Source organism: Mus caroli, unplaced genomic scaffold (genome assembly GCF_978045245.1).
Source record: "Mus caroli unplaced genomic scaffold, Mus_caroli_1 scaffold_10, whole genome shotgun sequence".
Taxonomy (NCBI): Eukaryota; Metazoa; Chordata; class Mammalia; order Rodentia; family Muridae; genus Mus; species Mus caroli.
This window is the reverse complement of record NW_028227265.1, coordinates 5,224,224-5,236,509: the sequence shown is the minus strand read 5'-3', so window position 1 is coordinate 5,236,509 and position 12,286 is coordinate 5,224,224.

Here is a 12,286-nt window from a genome sequence, read left to right as displayed (position 1 = left end):
CCTGCCTCAGTCTCCTAACATTTTGGGTAAAGGTAAGTACCGCCAGTTACCCTGACTTGAAAGCCATATCAGTTTTAACAGACTTTTGTGCATGTTGCCAACTTACCCTCTCGAAAGTATACACGTTGATTTTCTCCAAGTGAATCTGTCACCATCTGACTTGTTTAACAGATAGGAATTGTGGGTAGGTGTCTTAGTCAGGGTTTCTATTCCTGTACAAACACCCTGACCAAGAAGCAAGTTGGGGAGGAATGGGTTTATTCAGCTTACACTTCCATACTGCTGTTCATCACCAAAGGAAGTCAGGACTGCAATTCAAGCAGGTTAGGAAGCAGGAGCTGATGCAGAGGCCATGGAGGGATGTTACTTGCTGGCTTGCTTCCTCTGGCTTGCTCAGCTTGTTTTCTTATAGAACCCAAGACTGCCAGCCCAGGGATAAGGGGCTCTCCCCCCTTGATCACTATTTGAGAAAATGCCTTACAGCTGGATCTCATGGAGGCATTTCCTGTGATAACTCCAGCCTGTGTCAAGTTGACACACAAAACCAGCTAGTACAGTAGGCAATTCTGGTGCTGGCAGTCACCAGCCCTTGAGTGCCCCATGGGACTAGACCCAGAAGTTTATGGCGTCAACCGTAGAGAGCTGGAGACTCTGGGTTTTATAACTCTTAGAATTCTGGATGTTGTGAAGTTGAAGGCTTAGCTCTGTGGTGTGCTTTAAGCACTTGGTATAATCCTTCACATCTGATAGCCATGAGCAATAGCACCAGGAAGTAGTGATATTCAACACCTGTTAGCCTTGGCTCTCACAGTAACCAGTATTGGAGCTCTCAGACCTAGTATGTCTAAGGTGCTTGGCCTTAACTATGGCTCTTGGACCTTAAGACTCTTGGTGGTTTAAGCCTTGGAAGCTTTTTGAAATGGTCAGTGTGTAGGGCCTGCAGTTCTTCCTTTTCAGCTCTGTGCTGACTTTGTCATCTCTGCACTCTCTACTTCCCACCCAGGTCAATTTCCAGGAGGCTTTAGCTACCCTTCATTGCTGCTGTGGCTGCTGTTATTGTGACCGTCTTTGCCATCACTGCTGCCCTGCCTCTGCTTGCATCTCCTACGTTACCGGCTCAGCCTGTTCTTTTACTAACAATACCAAAAGCCAGCAAGAAAAGATTGCTTGAGCTAGGTATGTTGGTACACGCCTGCAATCCCAGTACTTGGGAAGTAGAAGCAGAAGGATCAGGAGTTCAAGGTCAGTCATTCTCAGTGGGCTTGAGGCCAGCGTGGACTACATGAGATCTTGTCTCAGAGCCTGCTTACAAGGGGCCCTCGGTTGGACCTCGTGTTCATTGTTGTAACACTAGGGTGCAACACAGAAGGGTGTTTGGGGATGACTCAAAGTCACCTGAATAGCCTGCCCTGTTTGTTTAGCCAGGAAAAGTTGTGGCAGGTATATTTGTACCAGTCACAGGCCTTCTCTGGCTACCAGGAGAGGTGCTCACCAACTGACCTAACTGCTAAACCTCACCCAACCTCACGGGAAAAGTTCATTGCAGTGTTTGATGTAACAGACATAGTTCCTTCTGGAGCCAGAGTCGCGTGCAACAAGCAAGTGTGATTGCAGTGTACCTACCTCAAGGAGTGTAGTCCATGAGAGGTAGGTTACTGCCATAAACAGGATTGGGTTGGCTGCTTGGTTCTCAAGCCAGCTGGGTACTAGGAAAGGGACTAATAGCTGTCGGAATCAAAGCACCCTGGTCCCAGCATCTTAGCTTGTTTAAAGGAAACGTAAACACTGAAGAGGTGCTTACAATAAAGGCCTTCATGTGACCTCAGTGGTGCTCTGATGATTCTTAACAGTGCTCTGCTCTTGTTCAAATACTCTGAGAAAGGTTAGATTAGTTTATTGGTCTCAAATCAGTCTCCACCATCACCATCATTATTTTGAGACAAAATATCTTGTAGCTCAGGCCGGCCTTGAACTTGCAGTGTTGTTGAGGACGACCTGAGACTTTCTTCTACTTCCTGAGTTCAGAGATTCTAACAGTCATGCACCACCACACTTGATTCATATGGTCCTGAGTTTGAACACGGGCTCTACATGGCAGGCAGTGGAGCTACATCCATCCACAACAATATTTAAGAGTTTTTTGTTTCTGTTTTTAATGGTGTTACAGGATATTTTAAAAAGATTTACTTTTTTCTACTTTATGAAGTGTTTTGCCTGTATATATGTGTGTATACCTTGTATATGACTGGTCCCCAAGGAGTCCAGAAGAGGACACTGGATTCTCTAGAACTGGAGTGACAGATGGTTATAAGCAGCCGTGTAAGTGCTATGAGCAGAACCCAGATCTTTTGGATGAATAGCTAGTACTTTTAACTGCTGAACCATCACTATAGTCCCACAACATTAATTTTTATTGATTCTTTGATAAGGGAGCCATATCATTTTCTTTTTAATTTAATTGCTCAGAGTGTATTTTTTTACATTACCTATTTAAGTTTATTCTGTAAAATTTGTTTACATAATAGTCTGTTTCTTATTTAGACTATTTTTTCTCACTGACTGTAGAATTCATTTTGTAAAGTCTCCTTGTACCCTTGTTTCATTCAGTCAGAATGTAGACTTTTGAAAATGATTTTAAGGATAACCCATAAGAAATTTCTCTCCCCTTTCATTTTTGTTAAGGTCTGATGTAGTCCAGGATTGTCTTGCTCTCCCTTGTGAGGTGTACACTGGCCTTGAATTTACCACGATGCTCCTGTACAGTATCCCTAGTACTGGCTTAACAGGGAGCCCCACAATATACCGGACCTCACCATATCACACATTTAGTTTTCAAAACTACTTTTTCGAGTTACTCTAGGTGGAACAGATGTGAACTAGATATTTTAGATAGGAAAAGTGTGTTTTATACCTTAAACCTGATTTTATTCCTTGCTCTGGCTAATTCAGAAGGAAACAGCTTTGCGTGACTAGCTTGTCTCTTTTTCCCTTGCTCAGGCCTTCAGAACTGGGCAGCTAGAACTAGCTTTGAGTGGGAAAGTACCCTTTTGCTTCTTGCTATGTACTGACAGATTTCGTTTTACTTAAGTTGCTTCAGGGGATGTGGAGATGTGCAGGGAGCATTATCAGTCTTTCAAGGCCTCCTGTTATTGACGATGGAACTGAGGCTATAATCTCTGGCCTGCTCTGCCCCACACCTGATAGAGTAGTGTCTGATTTGTTTTCTGTTGCAGGTTCATCAGATGACACAGGACAAGCCAAGCGATGATCTGCTCCAGGTTAATCAGTTGTAGGCACAGCAGTTCCTCAGGTGTCCTGATGGTGGTGCTGTGGTGCTGCTCAAGGACCTCTGTGGCCAGAGAACTTGCCCTTAGATTAAGGGGATTGAGGTCTTGAGCCGGAAGGGCGGCCCAGGCAGGTTCCCATTCTAGAACTGGTTATTAGTGCCTCAGCCACTTGTCTGACCCTCAACCTTTCTGATGTGCTTTGCTGATTCAGAGGGCAGAAGAGCATCTGCCAGTGACACCTATAGAGAGACTCAGACTAGGGTGGGCTGCCAGAGGGTCACAACACAGAGACCGAGGCAGAGGGACTGATGTTGGGGTAGTAACCCTGTAGACATGCTTAAGCTCAAACCCCAAGCCATTCAACAAGCACACACTATCCCTGCAAAAGCGAGGTGTGAGGATTCAGTTCTGGGGCAGTGTTTACTTTCTAGCACGGCCATTGATAATGAGTGACAAAAAGCAAATCTGGGAGGGGAAACCTGCCTGTGTGGCAGGAGCTGACCCACAGAGAGCAGGTCATTGACATACAAGAACTGGTGGAAATCACTTGTCCTGTTGTGGACAGGTGGTGGGCATTAGGTGTGAGGGGATCTGGGGCTGAAAGGCTCCACACGGGGATTCCCTGCTCTCTTTCTTTGAAGGCACTGCTGGGGCCATCAAGAATGGAGAGGGGGACACCAAAGAGGACATAGTAACTTGCTGCTCTCAGCTACTCCTCGTGCGCCACAGTAAATGATCTCTAGGGCCTGTCCTCTGCAGTCCTCTTCTCTCCTCAGTTCCTCACAGACTCTGTCCTTCCCGTTCACGTTCTCAGTGGCGCTTTCGAGGCAGGTCTCAGGGATTACTCTGATTTATTTCTAGTGTGCTTGTACCCTCTGAGCTCACTCTCTTTATTTGAGGCAGAATCTCATGTAGCTAGAGCTGACTTTAATTTGCTGCGGAGCCAGTGCTGGCCTTGAACTCCTGATCCTCCTTCCTCAGCTGCTGAGATGTCAGGCTTGCACCAGAGTGCCCAGCCTAATTCAGAAGGAAACAGCTTTGCGTGACTAGCTTGTCTCTTTTTCCCTTGCTCAGGCCTTCAGAACAGTTTCTCATGTGTTCCTTACTGCCATGTCCTCTGGCCCTCATTAGCACCCCCAGTCCAGCACCTTCTGTTGTTACTGAGATCTGAGTCCCCTGATGTCCTTTCATTCTCTCCCTCCAGGGACCAGATCAGTTACTTCAGTGATGGATTCTCTCTCTCCAAATCCCACTTTCCTCTGCACTGGTCGCTCCAGCTGTCTCGGGGAAAAGCCGCTCATCTGAGGAAGAGTCCTCCACGAGGCAGCATAGCTTTTAGTTTATGGTTTTATGGTGAAGTTACGGTTGATTGTAGCATAAATGCTAAGAGAAGGCAAGAAGTGTAAAATGCTCTGTAGTGAATACAGCTGGTAAGAATGAGGAATGGTTTAAAGGAGGACCCAGGGGCTGTCCCTCACTCCATCCCCTAGTCTCTCTGGATGTGAAAGCATGTGTGTCTGGGGTAAAAAGCTCTCAGCTGTAAAGCCACGGGAGGACAAGGTCCTAGCAAGGAGCCCCTGGCTTGGAGCAACTTGAGGGCATGGAGCACACAGGTGAGAAAGCTGACCTGGCATTGCAGTGTGTGCCTGCTCTGCCTTCATGTCCTCATGGAGGCAGTGGCCATTTTGGAGACTGAGTGATTGTGTGGTGTCATAGGGCGCCCATGCCATCTGGGGCTTTGCTTCTCTGACTCCCCGGGCAGTTAGCCATGTCCCTTAGTCTAGCCCTGGCCCATTTTTTATCTCACTTTCCCTTCTATTTCCAGACACAGAGTTCTGTGGTTCTAAGCCAGCCGGCCCAGCTCTTTGTCCTTCCCGCATTCCATCAGTTCTCTTGTTTTCACTGAGAACCCTGGAATGAAGTGCCCACCTCTGCTGTGTGCAGGATCTTAGGGCCCCAGCCTTGTAGAGGGAACTCAGTTTTCCTCTCTGGCCTCCTCATATAGGACCTCCCTGCGTTTCTGCTTGTTTCTAAGGTCCCTGAAGCACAAACTTTCTCCTCTCCTCATCCCTAAGGCTTCTCTTCCACTCCATTAGGTCACTAGCCACCTTTGGGCAAGTTCCTCTCAAGCTTTGGGTTTCTGCCCCTTGAACCATCTGTCATATCTTGAGCTGACAGCCTTATGGCATGCAGGTCCTCCGTGATATATCCTCCACAGTATTGTCTTACTCTTTCTTAGTCTAGCCTCCTCTTCTTGCCCCTGGTCCTCCATGCCAGTGACCATTTGTATCTGTAGGGGCTCTTTCCCTCTTAAAAGCAAAATGACTCTGGGCATGGTAGAGCCCACCTGTCATCCCAGCATTGAGAGACAGGCCGGAAGATGTGCAGTCCAAGGGCTCCCCAGTCTGCTCAGCAAGAAGCTATCCTGTCCCCAAACAGCAACAAAACTCAAGCAAACAAAATAATCCTAAACCAAAGCAGAGTCTACCTGGGAGAATTGTAGTCTGGCCACTGCCGCCTCGGCAGTCCTACCCGTCCTCCCTACCCAAGACGGCCCCTGACACTTGTGCTGCCTCATACAGTTTAACATGGCTTTGGCATCAGTGTTGTCTTGGGACAGCGGCAGGAGAAGGAGCAGCTGTGGAGCTTAGTAAGATCCAGACACAGTACCGAGAACATGTGCTAAGCCGCCAGGCGTCAGCACAGCGAAGGTAGGTGAGGCCCCAAGCTTGCTTGTAGCTGAGGATGACCTTGAACCTCAGCTACAGCCCCGGACCCTCTCGTGTTTTATTAAATGCTGCCCTAAACATTACACAAGGATGTGACAAATGGAGGAATAGAACACGGGACATCAGAAAGAGCTAATCAGATAAAATCAGAACTTGGAACATTCTGCGGAACTTCAAATACCGTGTCATGAAAGAAAGAGAACAATTGGTACATGCAATTTTTTCAGACTGGGATATGTAAAACCAGCAATCGTTCTGAAACCAGACTGGATTCCAGAAGAGAAGCAATCAGCCCCCTTTCTCTCCACCAACCATCACTAAACCAAAAGCCATAAGACAAACCCTGAGAGCCATCACTGTTGAAAGACAAGCAAGAACCAGGAAGTAAAGGGTGTCACGTGGTCTGAGAGCACCATGCAGGTAGCTTAAGGTTATTACCAGATAAAGTCCACGTATAAATATGTCCAAGTATAAATACGTCCAAGTTTTGGTTGCAGAGTGGGATAGTGCTGTTCAGAAGTGTGGCCTTGACTGTAGGTGACTGTAGGTGGCTGGACTTGTTCCATCTTATCCCATGAGCAGAAGTGAGGCACAGGGCTCTTGCCTCGATTGGGGGCTGGGTTCTGTGGGTGTCTGTGGACCCTGAGGTTCTTCTCCAAAGTCAGAAGTTAATAGTGGAACAGTGACGAGGTCCCAGAAAGCGTGCTGCTCTAACCAGTGCCCTTGTGGTCTTCCTGTGTCACATACCTGGTGCCTCAGTTACTGTTCAGTTGCTGTGAAGAGATACAATGACCAAGGCGACTTAAGAAAGAAAGCATTTATTTGAGGGCTTGCTGAAAGTTTCAGAGGATTAGTCCATGATCATCATGGCAGGGAGCGTGGCAGGTGGGCAGGCATGGCACTGGGACAGTAGCTAGGAGCTTATATCCTGATCAGCAGGCAGAGGAAGACTGAGGAAGACTGAGCCTAGCATGGGCGTTGAAGCCTCAAGGCCCAGGAGCACACCTCCAACAAGGCTCTACTTCCTAAACAGTGCACCAAGTGGGGACCAAGTGTTCAGACTTGAGCCTCTGGGAGCCACTCTCATTCAAACCACTGCACCCGAGTTGTGTCCCTAGCTCTAGGCAATGAGAGCTGTGCCTTGGCTCAGCAGAGCAAAGCCTTTCAGGCTCTTGATGTGGAACCTCAGTCCCCGCTGCGCCTGAGAGGCTGCTGCCAGTGGCAGGTGTTTGCTCTTTATGTGCCATCTTTTTCCAAATGGCTTGTGTTCTCGGAGCTCTCAAATCACCGTTGCTCTATCTTACTTTAGAAACACCTGAAAATCAACTGGTAGAAATGGGGTTTGTGCCAGTTCTGGCTTCCCCCCATCCAAATTGCACATTTACTGAGAATAGCTATCCCTCTCATTTCCATGGAACATGAGATTATCGACAACAATCAAGGGTGCTGTACACCTTTTGTATTTTCAATGTAGTTCTGATTTGGCGGTTTCTGGTAAAGTTTAATTGTGTTTTCATTGTGCTGAACTGGCAAGAGCTCTGTCCATTTCCCCCTTCCTTGGCAAGCAGATGTCAGAAATACTGAAATAAGGAAATGTGACTCGGAATGGCTGTGCTCATTGGCCCTCATGGTTTCTATGTATCTTAGTGACTTCCGCAGCACTCCCAACATAAAGACACAGCTGTACGATAACTGTGCCTGCCACCCTCGTGGCCTTAGCTCCAGAATGTTTTCAGGCTATGAGGAAACTTTGCCTTTTGCACAGTCAAGGCCATCTTGAGGATGGCGAAATCCAGAGGACATATCCTGAGCTCTGGGCCTTGAGGGCTGTACCTTCTAGGACAGCCATGGACTATACAGTGCCCCAAACATTTTGGAAATGCCTCCCTCTCCTGGCTGTTAGGTGGGGCCATGTGGATCTGACAGGTGAGTATTCTGGGCTGGAGCAAAACAGGAACTGTCAGCCGTTGCTTCTGTCTGAGAGAGGCAGGATGCAGGTGTGGGACGGCTCAACTACCTGGTGGCCTCAAACCTTCTGTACCTGCTGTGCCCAGGTGCATGGGAAGTGAGGCCAGCACGGAGAGTCAGCTTGCTGCTGTGCAGGCTTCCTCTGCACCCAGGTTTCTAAGGAAGTGTGGGCTCTCTGCCATGCTGCAGGGTAAAGCACATTCCAGGGCTGAAGTCTGGAGTCAGCTACTGACACCTGGGCCCCTTAACCCTTACTGATATCCATTTCCGCTCACTCTTCCAGGACCATCCTTTTACTCTGTGGGACAGGGACTTCAGCAGGCATGCATGGCTCTGCCAATCGCCTCTGCCTGTGGAGCAGCAACTCAAAAGTGCTTGAAAGAAAGGAAGTGAATTGTGAATTCTGTTTTTTCTTTTTTAAAGATGTATTTTATGTATATGAGTACACTGTGGATATCTTCAGACACATAAGAAGAGGGCATCAAATCCTACTCCAGATGGTTGTGAGCCACCATGTGGTTGCTGGGAATTGAACACAGGACTTCTGGAAGAGCAGTCAGTGCTCTTAACGTTGAGCCAACTCTCCAGCCCAAGTTCTGTTTTTCCTCTTAAGACAAGCTGTCATGAATCAGTCTAGTCTTGAACTTTTTATCCTCCTGAGTTCTAAAATCACAGGTGTATATTATATGCCCAGTTTATGTGTGCTGGGCATCAAATCTAGTATGTTATGCAGGCTAGATAAATAGCTTTACCAACTGAGTTATATCCCCAGCTCCTAAGTGAAGTCCTGGGTTGCCATTGAATAAGCTTAGTGGCACACACTCTTGCCCACAGTGTCCACAGGAGCAGAGAGAATAGCAATTCCATTTCTACAAAGCCACAGGAGTTTCAGAATTGCTTTCCCTGTGGCTAAGCCTATTCTGACCTAAACTGCTCATGAATTGTCCATCGAGAATACTGTGGGGCAGGCCCACATATCTGTGTAGGCAGGCAGGTAGAAGGATGGATCTATATTGTTTTAGCAACTGCTTCATTTTGTGGGAGTTTTTTTTTTTTTCCTCTTTTCTGTTGTTGTTTTCAAGACAAGTTATCACTGTGTAGTTCTGGCTGTCCTGGAACTCACTGTGTAGACCAGGCTGGCCTTGAACTCACAGAGATCTGCTTGCCTCTACCTCCCAAGTGCTGGGATTAGAGGTGTATGCCATGGTCTTAGTCAGGGTTTCTAGTCCTGCACGAATATTGTGACCAAGAAGCAAGTGGGGGAGGAAAGGGTTTATTCAGCTTACACTTCCACATTGCTGTTCATCACCAAGGAAGTCAGGACTGGAACTCAAGCAGGTCAGAGAGCAGGAGCTGATGCAGAGGCCATGGAGGGATGTTACTTACTGGCTTGTTTCCCCTGGCTTGCTCAGCTTGCTCTCTTACAGAACCCAGGACTACCAGCCCAGGGATGGCACCACCCACAAGGGGCCCTCCCACATTGATCACCAACTAAGAAAATGCCCTACAGCTAGCTGGATCTCATGGAGGTACCTCCCCAAATGAAGCTCCTTTCCCCATGACAACTTCAACCTGTGTCAAGTTGACACACAAAACCAGCCAGTACAGCCACTATGCTCAGCCATTTTGTGTTTTTAATCACAGCCAACTCATATGTCACATAACACAAAGGTTGCCCCTTGTTGTTGTTGTAGATTAGTTTCGTGCTCAGAGAACTTTATTTTCAAGTTCTAAATGGCAGCTTCTATAGAAAATTCACTCATCCTTCCAACAAATACTTGTAGGTCAGCAGTTGTGTAGCAGACTGCCCAAGTGGGTTTGAGTGCCAGGGCACCGAGGTGAAGCAGGTAAGGACGCCTCACAGTGCAGCTTGCTCCTTAGTGTTGGGGTGGGAGCTCCACCGCCCTCCTGCTGCAATGACAAAGGCTCTATGCAAATTAGCTGCATGAAAAGGAAAGAGTATTTTAACCAAATTATTTTAATTCTAGGTAAAACTAAAATTGAGGGATTTACATCATAATTTAAACAGCACAGTTTCCTTGCCATATGTTACAGCAACACAAACATTGCTAAAAAGTGGGTATCCATTGTGGGGTTTTTTTGGTGAACTTTTTCTGGCTTCTGTAATTAGTCTTATAAAGCCACCAGCCTGTCCTTGCTACTCATCACCCACCTTCCTCTTCGTTAGGATTTGTATTTAATACACATCCCTCCTGCGGGGATCTTGGCCACCACTACCTCCAGTCTGCATTATGAAACCATTTCATGAGCAAAAACTATAATAAACGATTCTCAAATAGATATAATAGTTTTGCTTTTATGTTGAGACCTGTGAATACTTCATGATGAGCCAAATATGAATGTGTCACTTTTTTGGCAGCAAGCATATTACATTTTCATTTTATATCTGACTTGAATGGAAACATTGGAATATTTTGTTCTATGTTTTAAGCTGTATGATGAATATCACCTGGCTGACATTCCAAGTAATATTTCTTTGACATCTTCATATATTTTGTTAATACCTTTTCCCCACCAATTCCACATTATTCTTTTAATACCTAATAAAAACTTTCATTTACAAGTCATTTTTGTTATAAAGAAGAAAAGAAAGTTCCATTCCCCTGCCGTCTTGAATGACCAGAGCTGAATTTTGAAGAGCTGGTTCCCGTCTGTCTGTAATCCAGCTGCACATCGGCTGTGATAGATTAAGGTATTCTTCTATTTACAGTGAAACAGGAAGGGCCACTGTTCTCATCCGAAGAACAGTAGAAGGAACACAAAACAGCTTTGTCAGGTAAACTCACAGTTTGATATGTTTTTGAGTAGGCTGGAAGCTTCCGGTGGCTTGAGTCCATTCCCCTGAGAGCCTGCGGTTGGGAGCTTGGTTCTCAGTACAGCCTGTGGGGTGGTAGAGCCCTTGAGAGGCGTGACATAGTGAGAGGTGACCAGAGCCCAGGGGCATTCACGCTGGTCTCGTGGGAATCGGAATCCTGTGCTAATATGTTGTGAGCCTGAATCCCTTCCGTGTGCTCGCTCCTCTCTCTTGCACATAACTCTCATTGTTGTGATGTGCCAAGAAAGCCCTCCCAGAAATGACCCCCAAAACTGTGAGCTAAATAGAACTCTTTTCTTTATAAACTTTCCAACGTTAGGTATGTGGTTACAGCAACAGAGAACAGTCTAAGGCAAATGAGTTAGAATCTTCTTTACTGATATTATGAGGTGGAGACTTAGATTAAATAAAATGAAATAGTTCTTTTTGGCTAAGGTGACTGACTATCCCTACCTAAGTGCATGTTTAGTAGCTCCTTCACACTAGCCTCCATCTCTCTCTCAGTTCTGTTTTTAATCAGCTACATAGGCTGCATCCTAATAAAACTGAGAGACCGTAACCGGGATTTTCAAGATAATTGTTCTTAACATACATTTGGTGCATTCCCCCAAATAATGCGTGCTTCATTTACTGCTACACTCAGAGGGGATTGGCTCCAACCACTTCTCTGAGGAGCTGTGGACTGTGATGGTTTGACACATATCACTTGACTTCATGCTGGCAGTGAGCATGAACTGCAGGGATAGTTCATGGGTGTGATTACGGTGAAGCTACAGTGAAGGACACTTGCTGTCTGTGACACTGTGTTCTGTTTATAAAGACTCATGGGATACGGGCAGGTATCAAACCCTGGAACTGCCTAAGATTATGTTAGTTTTCTTCTTGAATTTTTTCCCCTACTGGGAGTAGTAAAAGAATCAATCTCAATCTCTCCCCCCCCCCCCCCGCCCCACACTCTTTGCCCTCTCCTCTCTCTCTCCCTCCCCTTCTCATTTTCAAAGGGAATTCTTGCCTTATCCTACAGAGCAGCCAGGCTTTTTGGTGCTGGGATGGGGCCCTCCCTGCTATACCCTACAGTGGTTACTCTCTACCATGAATCCATCCTTAGAGCTCAGTCTCTCACTAGTCAACTCAAAGCATGCTCTGTCGCTGAGCCATGCACTGCCCACTGCTCATAGGCTACATGTCCTTGTGTGCGTATGTGCAGTGTGTGTATGTAATTCTCATGAACGCCTGTGGAGGTCAGAGGTCAACATCAGGTGCTTCCCTCTATGCTTTCCTCATTTTAATTTCTAAGATTAACCTTTTTATTTAAAAAATTAGAATAAAACTCTTTTCTTTAATATACCAAATTAACCAGACCCAAAGTCTGCCACCTTAGTTTTTGAGAGAATGTCTCTCACCAAACCTACAGCTCATTGATTCAACTAAGCTGGCTGACCAGTGAGCCCCAAGTATACGTCCAC